We start from the raw sequence: 21,678 nt of genomic DNA on the forward strand, positions 1-21,678 counted from the left end.
GGGAATGAAGGCTACACATTTTATGAGAGAGGAATAATTTATTAAAATATATAAAAATTGTTTGGTAATTTAGTCTTCATGCCTAAAATAATACGAAACCTTCTCATTTGAATTTGAATACTATCAAATATCATCATAATGAATATCAGCGAATTTCCTCCCATAAGTCGTTCTCATTGCCCTAAATTGGGTCATCAGTATAAATTGAAGGTGATGCAAGTAACTCCAACACTGATCTAGGAGGAGGCTGAATTGTCTGATTTTTATATTGTTCAGATTTATTATTAATAATAGAATAAAAAATCAGGAAAAATTCAAAACAGAAAATGAAAGAACATTCACCGCAAAATCTTTTGTTTTTAAAAAAGACTATTGGTTACAATCGTCACATCTAACAATATTAAGCTTAAATAAATATTAAGCTTTGATTATTACATTTTATTGTTTTTCTAAAAATTATTAAAAATTGTGAGTAATAGCTTCTATGTTAATTTAAAATTCCAGCTTAAAATGTGATCTCTAAAATACTCTAACACAAATTCTCGTTCATATTATATTATTTTTTTGCTCTTACTCTGGTATTCTCGCAAATCCCCACCCCATTCAAAGCTTTCTACACCACCCATATCCCCTTAACAAAAACCCCATAGCAATAAACAACAAATTCTACGTGGAACCATTGAAAAGCTTAAGCATGACCAAATGCATAGAGTCAGACATTCAATGAGACCACCACACATTTACATTTGTTTGCGAGAGAGTATGACTTTTAAACCCAAAGTGAATAACAACAAACACACTATTCGGTCAATTTTTTTCAATACACGACAATTTGAAATGGTCTCTAATGGACTCTGAAACACAGACTATTCTGAATAAAAAAAAAAAAAACAACAGCTTGGCTTAGTAATAAAGTGCAAAACAAAAAAACTGATATAATTCCAACCAAATTGACAATATTCACTAAAAAATAAAATAAGAGAACATGAAAATCACCGGCATACCGGATGATGAAATACATAAAAAACACAAATATGTGGCTAGATTAAAAAAATTCGAAAAAATTTATCATGCCTCAATTTGTTTGTTGGTGTGTACAATATAAGAATGGCAAAAAATTGGGAGGAGTCTTTTTCAGATTTTTTTTTGATAAACACACACACAAACATTTCCATTTGTTTGCTGCATAAAATGGAGCTTATTTTTTTTTTGCAGTACAAAATAATTAAAAACTAGAAACAACTAATTGAACAAAAGAGTCAAAACCAAACAATAGCCTTGACAAAATATTAAACAACTGCATGCACAGTTGAGCTACTTAGGGGTAATAAATGTTGCAATTATTTCCATAATGTCCCCACAATGCCCTACAAATGAAGAACCCATTTCATTCCAGAAGACTGAACTCACTCATAATTATGGCCGATGTCCTCTTTTGTGTTGTGTTGTATGAATGCGGGTCAAAAACATTGAAATGTTTTCAGAAGAGAGAGAGAGGGGGTACTTGCTTGTATTAAAACAAAAACATTAAAAAAGGGCAAAAGTCGGTCGGGGCCGACTATATGATACCCTACACCACTATGCATATTTAGTAGAGTCACCCATAAAATATAAAAGTTTATAGTGGGAATTTATGTGAAATAGATCATACCAATTATGAACTTTTTTGAACTCGTATTATGGCTTTAGAGCAGCTATAATTTGGAATTCAGTAGAAAACCAAATATATGGGAGGTACATCCGACTCCGAATCGATTTCCATCAAGTTTGCATGCCTTCCAGAAGGATTAAATTAAAAAAATATGTATCAAAGCAATATATATATATATGGGAACCGCGTTTCACCAAATAGAAAAAATCGGTTGAATAATAACCGTGAAATCGGGCGAAGATATATATGGGAGCTATATCCAAATCTGAACAGATCTCAATAAAATTTGGCAAATGTATTTCTGAACTCTATGAGATATCCAGTACCAAATGTCATTTTTTGTAGATAGCATGTTACGAATGTGAGGGATTTAAACACCAAATCAGATGAAACATATAGGTGGGAGACATAACTACATCTGAACCGATTTTCACCAAATTTGAAGTACATGTTCCTGAAATCGGTGAAAGATATATATGGGAGCTATATCCCAATCTCGATAAAATTTGAAACTGGTACTGCTGGGCTGCATCTGATATCTGATACCAAATATCATTCTTGTGCAGTGCATATTACAAATGTGAGGGATTTAAACACCAAATAGAATGAAACATATATATGGGACCTATAGCTATATCTGGAACGATTTTCTCCAATTTTGATGTCCTTGCTTCTAGACTGAGTTCGGTCGGAAGTCCCAAAATTTACTCTATTTGACTGATATTAACCATCTGGTGCACAATAAACGAGAAATCGGTCGAATTATATATAGGAGCTATATCGCAATCTGAACCGATCTCGATAAAATTTGAAACTGGTATTGCTGGGCTGCATCCGATATCTGATACCAAATACCATTCTTGTGAAGTGCATATTACGAATGTGGGGCATTCAAACATCAAATCGGATGAATCATATATGGGATATACAGTTATATCTGAACCGATTTTCACCAAATTCGAAGTACATGCTTCTAGGCTGAATTCGGTGCACAATAAACCTGAAATCGGTCGTAGATCTATATGGTAGCTATGTCTAATTTTAGACCGATTCTTACCAATCTCGATAGGGTTCGTCCTTGGGCCAAACAAATCTAGTTTGGAAAATTTTATCTTAATCGGATAATAAATGCGATCTGCAATTTTTTCACAAAACTACATGGACAGATGAACCGATATGCATAAATTGACTCAGATGAACCGATATGCATAAATTGCAACAGAAAGAAAATAAACGCAAAAGAGCCAAAGAGTTGCTTCGCTTGACCGAAAATGGTGAACTGCTAAATTTGGCTTTCTCCGATGGGAAAGCATTCGTTGTCCAGCAGTTTGTAAAAAAACAAAATGATCATGTTTACTTGTCAAAGAGGTCAGCTGAAAATGTGCATCTTCGGTGGGCCACCAGAACTCAAGCGCCGACCATGGTGATGGTGTGGGCCGCCATAACAGCCGATGGTTGCTCTCCGCTCATATTAATCGACCGTGGCATCAGAATAAAAACCGAATATTATCGCAAAAATATTCTGGAGGGTGTATTAAAGCTTTGGGCAAACATTTTGGCTGCAGACCTCGGACATTCCAACAGGACTCAGCACACATCGCACTCAGCACGTGCCACCCATGAATGGTTACAAAATGAGGTTCCTCGCTTCATTCCCAGCACACAATGGCCACCAAAATCTACGGATACCAATCCGTTGGACTATTGTGTCTGGAGTATTCTGGAAAGCAAGGTTGGCACTAAAAAACAATACCAAAGTGTCGATCACCTCAAGCAAGCGTTTCGCCGGAAATGGGCCAAAAAACCTTAGAGCAGCATTTGAGCAGCCCGTCACGATTTCATTGGCCGTTTGAAGGCCATAATTCGTGCCAAAGGTCTCCAATTCGAACTAATCTAAACTTATTCTTAAATTTGATGCTATTTCCGACATTTTTTGCTTTCATTCAATAAAATTAAAAAAAAAAATGTAAAAATTATGGCGTTTAACTTTGTTGCAGTTTTTTTTACCCCACCCTGTATAGTCCCCCGCCCGTCTTTCGACCTTTAGTTTCTGGTTTACACTGTTCTGTTTAACCCGCTAAATATTATTGAATGACCTTATGAAACTAATAGGCTTCTGCCTAGCCGAAATTTTAGCCTCATGCAAAATTCCGAGTCGATTGGTTTGTAATTGTGACCTCTAGAGCAACTGTAACATTAGAAAAGTTTTCTCTTTTTGATCCATTTCAAACCCTAAAAATTTTGCGATCATCGCCACAAACAATAGACTTTTATTCTACCTTAACTCCATCTCCATTCGTGAGGATCGGGCAATATTTACGACCTGTAGCGTGATTACAAATTAACATGGACAGACATAGCTGGACCCATTCAGCTCGGCGAAGTAGAGAGTTCCATATATAACATCCTATCTGCATCCTAACAGCATATTTAAGGAAATCAGATACTGGTAACCTCTTAATAAAATTCTTATTAATTTATTTTATTTATTTACTTATTTTTTTTTTTTTTCAAAAAAATTTAAACTTTTAAAGATACCAAAAAGAGTGGATGATGTGTCCCATCTTCGAACTAGATTAACGATTCAAATGAAATATTACTTCTGAGGGTCAAAACTTTATAATTTTTCTCGATTCAATCAACAAAACATATTTGAAAGGCAGAAATTGAAGAAACTTTGACTATTGGAAATACATTTTCTCGGCAAAAGGAGTCCATACAGCGTTTTTTTTTTTTTTGGCAAGCTTGAAAGGGAAAATAAAAAAAAAAACAAAACTGCCCCAGGCTTTAATGAATGGGCATATATTTCCTCAACTTCAAGAGAAGAGCGAGGTAAGAGTACTCTTTGATTTAGATCAACGTACCATAAATGCAATAAATTTTATAAAACATGATTCGAAACAACGAAAACAAAATAAAAAACAAGTCGTAGTCTTTTTCAAGGCCAAGACATTCTTGGTCTCTTTGATATGCATTTGCTGTGACGCAAAGGACATGAGACTGGGATTTTGGCCTGCTGTTTGGTGTTTTTGTTTTTTTTATCGTAATAAACATTTTAGGAATGACGGTTGTCTTAAAAGTAGTTTAATCTCCTCGTTTACGCATTGCTTAGTCAAACTTTGAGATATTTTCACCAAATAAGAAAGGAGAACTTCTCAACGAAACCAGTTTCATATCGAAATGGTCTCATTCGGAAGAGATTTATGGGTTGTCTTCTAAATTGTATTTACCACTACTACTGAGATAAAGCCAATAAATGCAGGCATTTTTATACCCTACAACACTATGTGTTGGGGGTATTATAAGTTTGATTGGGCCAGCATTTATGTAACACCTCGAAATATTGGTTTCCCATATAGGAAAGTATATAAGGATCTTCCTAGCTCGCCGGACTGAGTCGATCTAGCTATGTATGTCCGTCCGTCCGTCTGTCCATGTTAATTTGTAATCACGCTACAGGTAGCAATTATGGCCCGATCCTTACGAAGTTTTGCACGAAGGTGGGGTTAGGGTCAGAATAGAAGCCTATTTCTTTTGGAGATGATCGTCAAATGTTTAGGGGTTGAAATGGACCAAATACTGAAAAAATGTCGGATTTTGCAGTAGCTATGCAGGTCGGAATTTCGCATGTAGCTAGAGTTTAGGGCGGGGAAGAAGCCTACCAATTTGGGTGGTCATCGGATAATATTTAGCGGGTAAAATAGACCATATCTTTTGTGTTGAAAAAATTCGAAATTTTTCATTAAACCGCGAATATTTTAAATCCCGGCGAAATCACAAAGCCATGACAAGGTTACTTCTGATCTTTACATTGATGTTAACATCCAACAAAACGGATACATAGCAAAATATGTGCGATATACATATATGTCTATCAAAGAAGATATGCTTGAAAGATCTCTTATATGTCGAGAACGGCTGAACTGATTTCGACAGTTCTCATTAATTCAGAATGACCTCTTGGCAGGAAAGAAAAAACGTCTAAAAATCGCATAAAAATATCTCTCTAAAGATGAAAATATTGATTTTGTAAAATTTTCTCATATTTTTTCAATTTTGTAATATTTTTGGCATATTTTTATTTTGAATTAAACATTTGGTAATATTTCTACAGCTAACAAAACTAAGTAGTTAGGATATCAGGATATCATATACAGATTGCTTTTATGGCCCGATCCTTACGAAATTTTGCATGTGTATAAGATGAGGGTCAGAATAGAAGCCTATTCCTTTTGGAGGTGATCGCAATATATCTAGGGGTTGAAATGGACCAAAAAACTACAAAATTGTCAACAGGTCGTAATTGTCGCCCGATTCTCACACACATTTGAGTTGGGGTTACCGAACATTGCAAAAGCCAAGCAGTTTTGGATGGCCATCCAAAAATATTCAATGTGTGAAATAGTTTGCCAACTTTTGTAGACAAAATACGAAAATGTCCATTCCAGTGACTCTTTGTAGAATTCACAAATACAGGAAAGACGCACTTCTGACTATTTCGTTAACGCTGATTTCGTGGAAGAATAAAGTCAAATGTCTGTATCTTATATAGATGCGTTTCAGTCAAAAACCAATAATAAATGTTATCTTTTGCCACTTCTAAGAGATTATAGGTCTTTGGAAAATATTGGTTCCAGATCTAGGAAGACCATAAATTATAAATGAGCAAATTAGTTAAAGTTGCTATTATTCGAAAATTAGAGATCGAAACCTGATGGTTTTCTATTATTATTTGTCACAATATCTTGTGGAATTCTTTCGAGAATCTCTCCTATATAAACTGTATCGTTTATTATAGTGTTGTAGGGTATTCAACGGTCGGCCCCGCTCGACTGTAGCCTTTGCTTACTTGTTTTAATCTTGGCTTTTGGGGACTTGAAGCTATAATGAAGAATTGAGCCATTTTGGATTTGAAAGTGAATGCAAAAGCCATGTAGTTGGATTACCTCTAGTAGTAAGTAATATATGTAAATAATTAAAAGTATGTTAAATACGTTTGTTTTCAATAATATTTTTATGTTTTCCATTCAACACCACTCCTCCTCCCTTACTTCCGATTATTATTTAAAACAGACTGTCCGGTCACAATTTTTTTAATGAGGTTTAATATTTTTATAATGGATAACTTTTTATGGCACATGGTTTATTTACATTTTATTTCCACACGGTTACCATAAATGTAACAACACTAGACGGCGACAATTACAAAAACAATAGCAACAGCAAAAAAACGACAATAGAAACGGTTAGCTTCTAATGTGTGTAGAGCGTATAAAACTATAGGTTGCAGAAATTATGATTTAATTGTTGGCCCTAAAAGGTCAGTGGTCGACAAAGTCAAAACTACAAAACCTTACATTTTCAACAACAACAACCACAACATGTTTGTGTGAGCGTGTGTCGAAAACGCGGTTTGTTGTTGTCAAACAATGTTTTTGGTAACACTTTTGGACGTGCGTTGGCCGTTTAGTGTTGTGTGTATAATAGGGTGGAGGAGAGGAATGATTTTGTAAAAAATGGACTTGTCCATTTCTTTTTGCTGAAGAATGGGAATCGGGATTGTTTTCAAGTTCTACATAACTCCTGCTAAAATATATTCCAAAGCAAGATATACATTTATTTTAAAGGAAGCTTCAGAAGTCTATCTATACACATATATTTGTATGCATATGTACATATTGTAGATTAGAGTAATGACCGATTCATTAACGAGTCGCATGAGAGTCGCACTTGGCAAAGTATAAAAAGATATGAAAATTCTACCAATGGTATAGAGTTCCGAATTTCTATACGTAAAGTTTTTAAGAAAGTTTTGTAAAAGTACTTATCTATATTTATAATAATGATTCTTTGTTTATTATTTATAAACTCAAAAACCGCTGAACAGATTTTCCTGAAAATTTAAAGATATATTATAGCAACGTCTAAAAGTAACATAGGCAATATAAATTGTTGAAATTCAACTTGGAATTTAGGTTCAGATTCGGATATAGCTTCCATATATATTTTCGACCGGTTTCGTGTATTTGATGCATCAAACACGCTATGTATCTCCATTTTCAATGAAATTTGGAATGTGCAACGGAATTTGATACCAAAATAATTTTGACATATTACATTGAAACCTGTTTAGATTTGGATATAGCTCCCGTTTTCATGTATTTGTTGTAAAAAAGTATGCTATGTATGTCCAATTTCATTTAAATTCGGAATGTGCTACGCAATTTGGTACAAAATAAATTTGCCAAATTATATTATCGGCCGATTTCGTGCATCAAACATGGTGTGTGGGTCAAATGTCAATGAAATTTGGAATGTGTGATAGAATTGGGACTCAAAATATATGTTGTCAATTTATATTGAAACCGGTTCAGATTCGGATATTATTTTATAAAGAAACATACCCCATTTGCTATAGAACTAGGCTAACAGCAAAAAAAAAAAAACTACACAACAATTTGACTGAGGCTACGATTATACGATGTCACCTTGAATCTCTCTAATAGCAACAGAGTGTATATTACAAATGCAAGAGGCTTACACACCAAATCCGATGAAACATATGGGAGATATAGCTATATCTGATCCGATTTTCAAAAAATTTGAAGTACTTGTTTCTAGGCGCGAAATAAAGTTGACATCGGACGAAGATATATATGGGAGCTATACCTAAGTTTGGACCGATTATCACCAATTTTAATAGGGTTCGTCTTTCAGCCAAAAAAATGATGTATTAAATATTTCATCTCAATCGGACAATAACAGACGGACGGACGAGAAAATCGAATGGACATCCATGAATTGACACAGAAATTGATCCTATGAGGATCCTCAAAAGTAACTGTGGCTCTAATTCGTTTCCTTCTCCATGCTACAAACAAATGCACAAGAGCATAATACCCTGATCATAGTGTGGTGTAGGATATAAAAATGTTAACAGCTCTAAAAAGTATGATATTAAAATTTCAAAAATATTAAATGTAAACAAGTAAAAAAGCAGCTAAGTTCGGTCGGTCCGAACTTTAAATACCCTCCACCAATTGGAAGGAACTTGAAAATTTTCAAAAAAAAAAAAACTTCACTTAAATGAAATCTATTATATGGAGACTATACAAAGACGTGGACCTGCTTATGAAATTTTTTGTCATAGGCTAAGTACCTGTTACGAACTTCAAATACCAAATTTGAAACAATTCCGGTATGGGGAGGTGCCAACATACAAAAATTTTTGTAATAGGCTTAACACCCATTACGAACTTTAAATACGAAATTTGAAATAATTCCGGCAAATAACGTCGCTAAAATCATGAAAATACGGAATATCGGGAGGTACCGTTATATGGGGGCTATACGAAGACGTGCCCTGGACAGACAATTTCCTGTCATAGGCTGTAGTATCAATTACGAACTTTAAATACCAAAACTGAAGCAATTCCGGTGAATAATGTCGCTAAAACATAAAAGTACCGAATATCGGGAGGTACCGTTAGATGGGGGCTATACGAATACGTTGACCTGCATACGAATTTCTTTTCAATAGTAACCATTAAGATCTCCAGATACGATATTTTAAACGATTCCGGTAAATAATGTCGCTGAAATCATAAAAATATCGAATATCAGGGGATTCCGTTATATGGGGGCTATAAGAAGGCGTGGACATGCATACAAAAATTTTTGTTACAGGCTGTAGTGCCCATTACAAACTTTAAATATGAAATTTGAAATAATTCCGTTAAATATTGTCGCTAAAATCATAAAAATACCGAATATCGGGAGGTACCGTTTTATGTGGCTATACGAAAACGTGAACCGACATGGGCCGTTTACGAACTTAACCTGCCAACTGGTAAACTAGGCATGTATGCAAAATTTTAGATTGCAACAGACAGACGGACAACGCTAGAAAGTACGAAGAGTGAAACTTGCTCGAATGCAATGAGCGCTCCCACTCCTGGGGCAGAAAAAACGAGCAAACTTTATTTTTCGATGTTGCTCGAATAGGAGTGAGGTGGTTTCCCCGTTTTTGAGCGGTAGTAAAATTCGATCAATTAAGTCAATCGAGGAGATTCTACTCTTGTCAAGCACTCTTTTAGTTTCTGTTATACAGTTGTTGTATTTCACACCCCTCCCCCTCATCTAGTCTTCCCCTCTCTTCAAGCAAGTTCCGCTCCCATGTGAAAATGAGAAAATCGGTGTTATACTCCATATGTTGAGCTTTTCGTAATCAAAATACGCCATACATTAAGGGAGTAAAATTTAAAAATTCTTGACCTATTCAAGCCTAACATTTCCTACACATCGAACATGTCGTCTGCAGCAAACTTACTGTGTGTGTTGTCACTTTCAAAAAAACGTTTGTAAATGCGCCCACAACCTTTCCACTCGATCTTAAAATGGAAATAACCACATGTTGCTGGTTTTGTTTTTTTTTTCTTCGTTTTTGTGTTTAATTTTGGTTTTGGTGGCATTTACTTATTTTAGAAACATTTTGAGAAGTTGGCCGATGATTAAGCCAACGAAGAGATTAGTCAAACTCTGATGGTGGTTTTGTGACGATAATTCTCTTGAAGTTCGACGATATAACTGCAAAGAGGCTATTTAGTACTGATGCTGTCACTTGTTGGTTGGTGGTTGTATTGGTGACGATAATAATGAAGATGATGCCACTCTGTTTATGTCATTGTGTTGGAAACAAAATTAACGTCATATGGTCACATCTTAAATGGTATATGTATATGACGTCATTTAAGTGATATATAACATGAAGTTTAACAAAAAAATTTAAAATTGCATTGATACTGTCATTAATCTTATTCTCTTCTCTGTCATTTGTTTTAATTAAAAACAACAACAAATTAATCTGTTGTTTTTGTTTTTTACAAATGCAAAAGTAAAGATTTTTGCGAAAAAAAAAATAAATTTTTGTGCATTTTGATTGTGTCACATACCTATGTTCCGGACATGTGACCACATATTCCAATGGAGTAATGGGGCTACTTCCAATTTGGATTAATCTTATATTTTACCAATGATAGATCCTCTTAGCCCTGATTACGAAAGATATTATGGTTTTTGAAGCGAAAGTACCTTCACTTGAAAAAACTAGCAATGTTGTAAATGGCTTAAAAGCCATTCCAGCAGGGACTTGAATAAAAAATATCTGGCTGGATATCATACATACGAAACCTTCACAAATGACGTAAGGTTGTCAATCAACATTAGGGAAAGTGCTTTATAATGTGGTAGAGAAATCTATCATTTGTGTGAAAAATGGGTAAATTAGCCCATGCCGTTTTAAAGTCCCCATATAAGAGTACTGCTCCATATCAAATAATTTTTAGCAGACCTCCGAAAAACTCGCTCGAATTCCAACAAAGAGCGAAGCTCTCCCTACTTCGAGCGAAGCTCTCCCTACTTCGCTCGATATCCCCTCTCCACGAATAAGTTATTTTGGGTTTGACATTTTATAGGAATCGCACTGGTAATGCAGAGGATATGCAATTCTCATTATACTTTGAACACTGGCATATTACGCTGCACAATCGTGGGTGGATTCTAACAGAAGATCTGTTTTGTCATCTCCGACATCTCAGATAATTTTTAAGTCTTTCATAGATCTTCACACAGAAGATCTACATATTTTCTCATAGGAGATCTAAAAATTTTTTCATAGAAGATCACTGGATATTCTCATAGAAGATCTGTGGATCTATTGACATAAGGTCTGTTTATCTTCCTTCATAAAATGTGTACATCTTCTTATAGAAGACTTGTAGATCTTCTCATAGAAGATCTGCCGATCTTCTCATAGAAGATCTGTCGATCTTCTCATAGAAGATCTGTCGATCTTCTCATAGAAGATCTGTCGATCTTCTCATAGAAGATCTGTCGATCTTCTCATAGAAGATCTGTCGATCTTCTCATAGAAGATCTGTCGATCTTCTCATAGAAGATCTGTCGATCTTCTCATAGAAGATCTGTTGATCTTCTCATAGAAGATCTGTTGATCTTCTCATAGAAGATCTTTTGATCTTCTCATAGAAGATCTGTTGATCTTCTCATAGAAGATCTGTTGATCTTCTCATAGAAGATCTGTTGATCTTCTCGTAGAAGATCTGTTGATCTTCTCATAGAAGATCTGTAGATTTTCTCATAGAGGATCGGTAGATGTTCTCTTAAAACATCTGTAGATCTTCTCTTAAAACATCTGTAGATCTTCTCTTAAAACATCTGTAGATCTTCTCATAGAAGATCTGTAGATCTTCTCATAGAAGATCTGTTGATCTTCTCATAGAAGATCTGCCGATCTTCTCATAGAAGATCTGTCGATCTTCTCATAGAAGATCTGTCGATCTTCTCATAGAAGATCTGTTGATCTTCTCATAGAAGATCTGTTGATCTTCTCATAGAAGATCTTTTGATCTTCTCATAGAAGATCTGTTGATCTTCTCATAGAAGATCTTTTGATCTTCTCATAGAAGATCTGTTGATCTTCTCGTAGAAGATCTGTTGATCTTCTCGTAGAAGATCTGTTGATCTTCTCATAGAAGATCTGTAGATTTTCTCATAGAGGATCGGTAGATGTTCTCTTAAAACATCTGTAGATCTTCTCTTAAAACATCTGTAGATCTTCTCATAGAAAATCTGTAGATCTTCTCATAGAAGATCTGTAGATCTTCTCATAGAAGATCTGTTGATCTTCTCATGGAAGATCTGTAGATCTCCTAGTAGAAAATCCGTTGATTTCCTTATAGGACCTCTGTTGCACAGATTAATTTTGCCTCGATATTCTTTTACTTTGTCCACCTCTCTCTCTCTGAAGTGAAGTAGTGTGTCTTATAATCGGTTTTGTTTGATTTTTTTTTTATTTTTGAAAGCTGATGTTGTTTTGTTTTATTTTAAAAATTTTGATTAATTGCTCTAAACGACGTTTTAATGCGCCAAAAAATGATTATTCTTCAAAGCCATAACGGACTGCAGTTTGAATTCACCTGAAAACGATTCAAGGGTTTATTGATCGCTAGTGGTCTGTTTTCGTGATGATGGTGGCGATGATGATGAAGCACTGGTTTAAAACATGTTTTGTTTGTTGTTTCGTTTCGTTTTATTTATTTTTTGTAACGTATTTTTAGTGTGCGATTATTTGCAAAAGTTTAGAAACTAAAAGCAGAAACTTGTTTTGAATTGCAGTTTTGTCTGTTGTTTGGCGTTTTTTGCTCTTTCTTTGCAATATTGGTTAACCACATGTAATTATGATTCAAAATTTAGGTATTCAGACGTTTTTTTTTATTATTTCCAATAACTAAATTAGGTATTTTTAAACGTTAAACACAAATAAATGCTGACATTGGAAAACCACGGCTGATTACAATTTTTATTTTTCGTTTTTTTTTTCTGAAATTTTGTTTAATTCACCTTTAATTGTAATTAAATACACTAACACAAGTGCATTTTTTGTAAATATAATAAAATAAACAAAACTCACAATTTAGAATAAATTTTCTACAATTTCTTCACTGGCCGTGTTCTAATTTAATTTGAATTAAAATCAATTACACTCTTTTTTTTCTCAAACAACCACTGGTTGCAGACATTAGTTGTGTTTATATTTGCAAGTATGTATGTCTGTATGTATTTATGTGTAAACGTCAAACACTACTTAATTCCTTCTTCCGTTTCAGTACACACCGCCCCTATCCGAAAGCAGTGCCTTTTTTCCGTTCACCGATCTACAGTGCAATAGCTCAAGATTCAAACTAAATGAACGCTGCCGCCATGGCCCACTGCTGGAGCTCTGCAAAAACATCATCATCATCGTCGTCGTCGGCATTAAACGGCTAAACGTTACATAGAGTACACAGCACAGAAACAACAGCAACAAGTTGCTGTTGGCTCCAACAAACTCTCCTCTCTCACTCTCTCTCTGTTACTCGTTGATTCTTATTGGGGATTTAGTCGATATGCATGGTTATTCCGGCACACACATACATACCCACACATACAAATGTTTGCTACCCACAATGCAATGTTTTGCTACTCAATGCCCCCTTGTTTGAGTACACTGTCTACTGTCCGCTAGATCAAAAGAAGTTTGTTTGCCCTCTCTTGGTATGAGTGGGTTGTATGAGCTTGTGATATGTTTTGTGGGTACATTTCTGTTTGGCCACCTTAATACTTGTTTTTGTTTATTTCATTCATTGGAGATCACCCAGCAACATAAGAGTGCTCCCACCCTCAATTAAATTAAATTTTTAATAAAAATTACATTCGATTAAAGAGGTTCTTCGACATTTTTCTAATCTTCATCATAAAATCACACAGTTTTTCTAATTCTATCACACCAGTAAGAGAAAGTCAAAAGTCGGGCGGGCCGACTATATGATACCCTAGACCAAAGAATTTATTTAAAGTAAATCATACCACCTATCAACATTTGACTTTGTAGAAGTTATAGTTTTGTTTCAGAGAGAACTAATATATGGGAGACTTATCCAATTCTGAATCAATTTTCACTACATTAGACGGAGATATTTTAATCTTTTATACCACATAACATTGCTGTAGAGTGCATAAGAAGGATTGTATTAAAAAATATATATTGGAATCGAGCTACACAAAATAGAAACGTTTGTCCCGAAATTCACTCTATTTTGGCTGATATTAGCCATTATTTGCACAATAAACCTGAAATCGGTTTAAAGATATGTAAGGGAGCTATATCCAAATCTTAGCCAATCTCGATAAAATTGGGTAAAGGTATTTCCGAGCTTTATAAGACATCTGTCACCAAATAACATGCTATGGCTATATCTGAAAAAAATGTCTCCAAATTTAATGTACCTGCTTCTAGACTGAATTCGGTCGGATGTACCAAAATTCAGGACTTTTGGGCAGATATTGGCCATTTGGTGCACAATTAAACCGAAATTGGTCGAGGATATATATATGGGAGCTATATCCAAATCTGAACCAATCTTGAAAAAATTTGAAATATATTTTGGAACTCTATAAGATATTTGGTACCATATATCATTGTTGTCGAATGGATATGGAACTTAAACACCATACCGGATGAAACATATATATGGGAGCTATAGCAATATCTGAACCGATTTTTTCCGAATTCAATGTACTAACTTCTAGACTGAATTCGGTTGGATGTGCCAAAATATAGGTCTTTGGACTGATTTTGGCGATTTGGTGCACAATTAACTCAAAATCGGTTGAAGATATATATGGGAGCTATATCCAAATCGGAACCGATCTTGACAAAATTTGGCTGAGGTATTTCTGGGCTGTATCTGATATCAAACGTCATTCTTGTGGGTTGTATATTAAGAATGTGGGGGACTTAAACACCAAATCGGATGATATAAATGGGAGCTATAGCTATATCTGAACCGATTTTCAATAAATTTGATGTACTTGCTTCTAGACTGAATTCGGTCGGATATGCCAAAAATCAAGTCATTTGGACCTATATTGGCCATTTGGTGCACCATTAACCTGAAATCGGTTCAAGATATATGGGAGCTATATCTAAATCTGATCCGGTTATCACCAATTTCAATAGGGCTCGTCCTTGGGCCAAATATTGTTTGGAGAATTTCATCTCAATCGGATAATAAATGCGACCTGCATTTTGTTCACAAAAATACATGGACTAACATGCGTAAATCGACTCAGAAAGTAATTCTATGAAGATCCTCAAAAGTACCTACGGGCCTATCTCGCTTCCTTTCCCCTGTTACAAGCAAATGCACAAAAACATAATCAAATTACCACCATGTGGTGTAGGGTATAAAAAGCGGCTTAAGATTTGTTACATACGCAATTGACCTGTGATGAGAAAATGCGTTTATAAGTTTGCCTCTCGAATCCACCTTAAAATTTTAGATTCCATCAGTTCATTTTAGTACTCAAAATGCACAAATTGTTCATCGATTCTTGGACAAAAATTTTTCAAAACCAGGATTTAAATTCTATTCCTCCACCCATTACCATACAGTACGTCTCGCACAAATATTTGACGTATTTCCAAATCACCGCCAAATCATTATCATAGACACCAACAGTGACATCCATATACAATTTCAGAATTTCAGGTATATACCTTTACCCAATACCAAATTTAGTTCAATTTAGTACTTTGCGAACAACTATAGTACGCATCTCCACACCCACCTCCCAATTTAATATTCAGATACCAAAAGTGCATTTAATATCAAATGTCAGTAATTCCGCTCTTTAATTACCAAATTTAGTATCATTTACATAAATACTCCCAAAATCCCAGCAACCCTGATACAAATTTTCAAATTGCAAGTGCTATCTGTTCACCCAATACCAAATTTTTTAGTACTTTTCGTGCACTTGTAGGACTCTTTTTCAAAATCACCTTTTTAAAACATACCTACCACCAACACGGACCCCAATACAAAATTTAAAAATTCCAGCTTCATTCGTTGACCCTAAACAAGACTGTTCCAAATTTAGTACAATTTAGTACAGTTAGCACACTTAGTACACATATCCAAAACCACCTTCATTTATCAAAGATACTTTCTAACCTTGATTTTCATACCGAATTTTAAGTTTTTAGCTCTATCCGTTCACATAATACCAAATGGTACCATTTTAGAAGTTTAGTACCATTTTACAATTATTCGTAATCTTAAATTTCGAATTTCCAAAAAATCCTTTGTAACATCTATTCTGCACTCCATCAGTGGCTTTCATTCCAAATTTCAGAATTCCAGTTCTATCGGTTCACCAAAATTCCAATTTCTCCAAACTTGGTACCAATTAGTACACATAAGTACAAATATCCATAACAAACTGCATCCCACAATTCAAAAGAAATCTTATTTCCCAATTTCAGAATCGGTTCACCCAAATCCAAATTGTACCAAGTTAAGTACCATACAGTACAGATAAGTACTATTTAGTACAATATCCAAAATAATATATATCTATTAATCATAGATACGATCTGTTTTGCAATATTAGTACCATTTAGTACCTTTTAAATATTCATATTAGGCATTTGTAAATCACCACCAGATACCAAGAGAGATCTCAATATCAAAATTCGGTATTCCAGCTCTATCACATGACCCCTACGACAATTAATACCATTTGTACTTTTCGTGCAAATATCGGACTCATTTCCAAACCACCGCCAAATCTCAAACACAGATACCATCAGTAATCTAAATATCAAATTTCAGAATGTTATCAACATCTCTCCACGCAATACCAAATCTGTCATCTGTTCTCCCTGAAACAAACTGTTCTAAATTTAGTACAGTTCGCACACTTAGTACACATTTCCAAAACTACAGAGTTGCCCATATTCGACAGACCCATCTGGCAACGACAACGACAGAGATGTCACATCGTTTAATGACATACCGCGTTTGAAGTGTCAGTCCAAGCAGATTTTTACCATGATCCAATACAAGCCACGCGAGCGCTCTGAAATTTACATTCAACAGAAGAAGTCAATTGTGAAAACTCAACGTGCTTTTAAAACATTAAGAACACCATTAAGCGTTTATACGAAAAATTTTCGACTGGTAAGGCTCTTTCTAATCTGAAGAGGCTATAAAAAAGTCGACCAAGGCGATCGGCCGAGAATATCGCTGCCGTACGAGCCAGTGTTGGGCATGGCCGTTCTCAGCAGTTGGGCATGGCTCGGTCCACTTTACAACGAATTATTCGCATTGATTTGCATTTGTTCCCGTACAAAATTCAAGTGACGCAAAGAATGTCGCCTGCGGACAAGCCTCGTCGATTAGAATGGTCCCAAAGAGTCATCGAAATGGCCAAAGATGACCAGCAATCTTGGAACAAAATTATCATGTCCGATGAAGCCCATTTCACATTGAATGGGACCGTAAATAAGCAAAATTGCCGTTTTTACGCCACTGAAAATCCTCAGCAGATTTAAGAAGTGCCTCTTCATGACGAAAAAGCCACAGTTTGGTGCGGCGTTAGTGCGAAAACGGTCATTGGGCCGTTTTTCTTCCAAAATGAAAATGGCCATGCTATTACCATCAATCAGGAGCGTTATCGCGACATGATGACCAATTTTGTGCTGCGAATTATTCATCGAAAGCGTATGAGGCAGTTCAGGTTTCAACAAGACGGCGCTCCACCGCACACAAGTCGCATAACAATTGATTTTCTGAAGAATTTATTTCCGTGCCGTTTGACGTCGAAAAGTGGTGATTTGGACTGGCCACCGCGTTCGCCCGATTTGATGCCGCCTGACTTCTTCTTGTGGGGATATTTGAAGTCCAAGGTTTACGTTAACAATCCAAGGACCGTAGAAGAGCTCAAGGACAACATTCGTGAAGAAATAGCCGCTATTCCGGCCGAAATGTTGGCAAAAACGATGGAAAATGCAGCAAAAAGGGCACAATACGTCATCAACGCCAGAGGCGGCCATTTGAGACATATCATATTCAACAAGTAAAAAAGCTGTAAGTTCGGCCGGGCCGAACTTTTACTACCTCCACCATTTCGTAAAAATTTGGCAATTTCCAAAAAAAAAAAAAAAAATAAATAAATAAATAAATAAAATCCGTTAAAAATTCTGTTAAAATCTTAAAAATACCGAATGCCTATACGACGACGTGGACATGCATAGGCAACTTTTGTCATAAGTTATTGCAATATTTAAATGCGAATCTTGAAGAAAAATCTGTTTATAATGTAGCTAAAATCATCAAAACACCGAATAAAGGGGGTACCGTTATATGGGGGCTATACGAAGACGTGGACCTGCACAGACAATTTTCTGACATGGGCTGAAGTATCCATTACGAACTTTACATGTGAAATTTGAAACAATCCCACAAAATAATGTAGCTAAAATCATCAAAATACCGAATATCGGGGGAATGGTATATGGGGGCTATACGAAGACGTGGACCTGTACAGATTATTTTCTGTCTTAGGCTGTAGTATCCATTACGAACTTCAAATGCCAAATTTGAAACAATTCCGGAGAATAATGTCGCTAAAATCATCAAAATACCAAATATCGGGAGGTACCGTTATATGGGGGCTATATGATAACTTAGGCCTACATGGCCCATTTACGAACTTAACCTGCCTACTGGCAAAATATACATGTGTGCAAAATTTTAGCCTTCTATCTCAAGTTGTTCGAAAGATAGCGTGATTACAACAGAAAGGCAGACAGACGGACAGACAGACAGACGGACATGGCTAAATCGTCTTAGAATTTTACTCTGATCAAGAATATATATACTTTGTTGGGTCTGACATAAGTATTTTGAGGAGTTACAAACGGAATGACAAAATTAATATACCCTTCATAGTATGGTGGAGATTATAAAAATTTATGTAAACAAATCTACTTGGAACAAATTAAATGATTAACATTGGCAACCGCCAAATTTTTACATTTTTCTTTGATTTAAAAAAAAAAGCCATCGGTCCGTCGAATATGGGCAACCCTGTACCTTAATATATCAAACTAAAATTCCTTCCTTGATTATCATACCGAATTTCAAGTTTTTAGCTCCATTCATTCATATAAAGCAAATGGTACCAAGCAAAACTCCTTTTGTACATCTATTCTGCATTTCATCTGGGACTCTTAGCCAAATTTCCAAATTCCAGCTCATTTCGTTTGTTCAATACAAATTTGCAAAAACCCAGTTTTATTACGCATCTACGCACCAAAACTGACCCCCGGGAAAATTTCAAGATTCTGGCCTCAGCCATTTCGTCTGGGTGTTATTTCATAATTGATTGACAATTTTTAAAGAAATGAGATGAGTTGTGAACGATTATTTTGTTCAAAGAAAAAATATTATAAAATATTTGTAGTAAAAAAAAAAATTCGACTGAAAAACAAGTAAACTTGTGGCAGCTGCTCACGTCTCCTCTTGTAAATGCACATGATCCAAAATGTGTAAATTTTGTACCAAATAAATAGATGCTCCCTTTGAGGGATATTGTGTGCATATACACACATGATTGAAGTTGTAAAAGTCAGTTGCAACAATCCAGCTAATTTTTTCAAAAGGTAGCCTATTTCGTTCTTTGTTCTTCAAGAGGAAATTTTATCTGTCACCTTCCTTTGCGTGGAAAAATCAAAAAAATTATATGATGTATTTATTTATATTATTTATCTACTTCATAAAAGGAATGAAAATCCAAAATTTATTTAATGTTTTGCACGGTTTAAGGTTTTACAGGGCCTTAGTTTCGGTGAGTTGTAAACAATTTAGTACTGTTTTTTAATTGAACATGTTTATTAAAGCTAGAAAGTTCTTGGTTAAATTGGTTCAAAGTAGTGTTCCACAAGTCTCCAAATTATTATTATTAATAAAACAAAACCTCCTAAAGGTATGCTCATAACTTTTTGTTTTGCACCACCTAAAATATGTTAACATTTGCCATGGTGCTTGTCTTTACTAAGTTTTATTATTTTCGAATGGGATTTCATTCATTTTTTTATTAGCAGATGGCACTAAATGTCATTTCAACAGTTAAATAGTTGCAGCTAACAAAAGATGGTGCTGCTCATATTAAATTTTTCTTCACAATTGACTAATAAATCGCATTGAAATAAGGGTGAGATAAAAATTCTGCAACACAGTCAAAAATAGAGTATCCGATCGATTAATCGGAGAATTTTTTTCGAATAATTTTTTCGATTAAGAAAAATTAGTAAATTTGGAATAATGAAAAATTGATCATTTTAAATGAATCGATCTAAGATATTTTAAATAAATTCTTATTTTTTATATAAATGGCCGAGGCTGATCGGCCTGGTCTAGTCGATGGCGGCTTTTGTATACTTATAAGTTTATGGTTAACTTTCATGACACACATTCATTTGAAGAAAGTTGAAAATTTATATGAAATATATATAAATTTAATTCAATCATTTGTTAAGGAAAACATAAAAAATTATATGTATGTCCCAATGTTTAAAAACGTGTGTGTTCCTCCATTTCTACTCATATTTATCATTGGAGCCAAGCGCATAATACAACTAGTATGGATGAAGAACCAATAACATATGCTAAAGTCGCAACTGAAATATATATATATATATATATATATATATATATATATATATATATATAATTATTCGAAAAAAATTCTCCGATTAATCGATCGGATACTCTACTTTTTAACTTTGTTGTAGTGGGTAGTATATATATATATATATATATATATATATAAAGATCTCACTAGAAATATTTTAAATGAAAAAGATCTCATTTTGTGTGGACCTAATTATTTTTATTAAACGTTGTTGAACTCACATGAATTATTATTTTATGTTTTTTTTTTTTTTTTTTTTTTTTTTTTTTTTTTGTAAAAAATTTTTCACTCCACTTGTTTTTTTTTTTCACGTAAGGTATACAGAAATTACTCGAGTTGTTCGACTATTCGATAAATCGAATTATTCGAACAATTTAGAACACTTAATCGATTAATCGATCATATTAAAAACCCCAAAATCGAATAATTTTTTAATCGAACAAAACCTAAACAGAATGAATTGAATACTCTAGTCAAAAGCCATAATTTTTACATTTTTTTTTCAATTTCATTGAATGAAAGCAAAAAATGTCGGAAGTAGCATCAAATTTTAGAAGAAGTTTACATTTGTTCGAATTGGTCACCTTCGGCATGAATTATGGCCTTCAAACGGCCAATGAAACCGTGACACGCTGCCCGAATGTTGCTCTGCGGTGCATTGGACCATTCCCGGCGCAGTGCTTGCTTGAGGTGTCTGCGGCCAAAATGTTTGCGTGCCCAATGCTCTAATATACCCTTCAGCATATTTTCGCAATAATATTCGGCATTTATTCTGATGCCACGGTCGATTAATACGACGGGGAGCGACCATCGGCTGTTATGGCGGCCCACACCATCACCATGGCCGCCCCTTGAGTTCTGGTGGCCAACCGAAGGTGTACATTTTCAGCTGACCTCTTTGGCAAGTAAACACGATCATTTTGTTTGTT

The 21,678-nt window shown here is 34.8% G+C and overlaps 1 protein-coding gene across 3 annotated transcripts in view; it reads right to left on the minus strand.

The window, feature by feature from the left end:
- The window catches only part of LOC101887888 (transient receptor potential cation channel protein painless), a 74,326-nt gene extending 60,908 nt beyond the window's left edge, over window positions 1-13,418 (minus strand). The window contains exon 1 of one of the 3 annotated variants that reach the window (XM_005178140.4): window positions 13,140-13,418. The gene's annotated coding sequence lies outside the window, so the exon portion shown is untranslated. Of the gene's footprint in view, window positions 1-12,645; window positions 12,992-13,069 lie in introns of those variants that run through there. The other 2 variants (XM_011292036.3, XM_005178141.4) reach the window with 2 other exon arrangements.
- Between the last annotated feature and the right edge of the window lie 8,260 nt (window positions 13,419-21,678).

Source organism: Musca domestica, unplaced genomic scaffold (assembly GCF_030504385.1).
Source record: "Musca domestica strain aabys unplaced genomic scaffold, Musca_domestica.polishedcontigs.V.1.1 48, whole genome shotgun sequence".
Lineage (NCBI taxonomy): Eukaryota > Metazoa > Arthropoda > Insecta > Diptera > Muscidae > Musca > Musca domestica.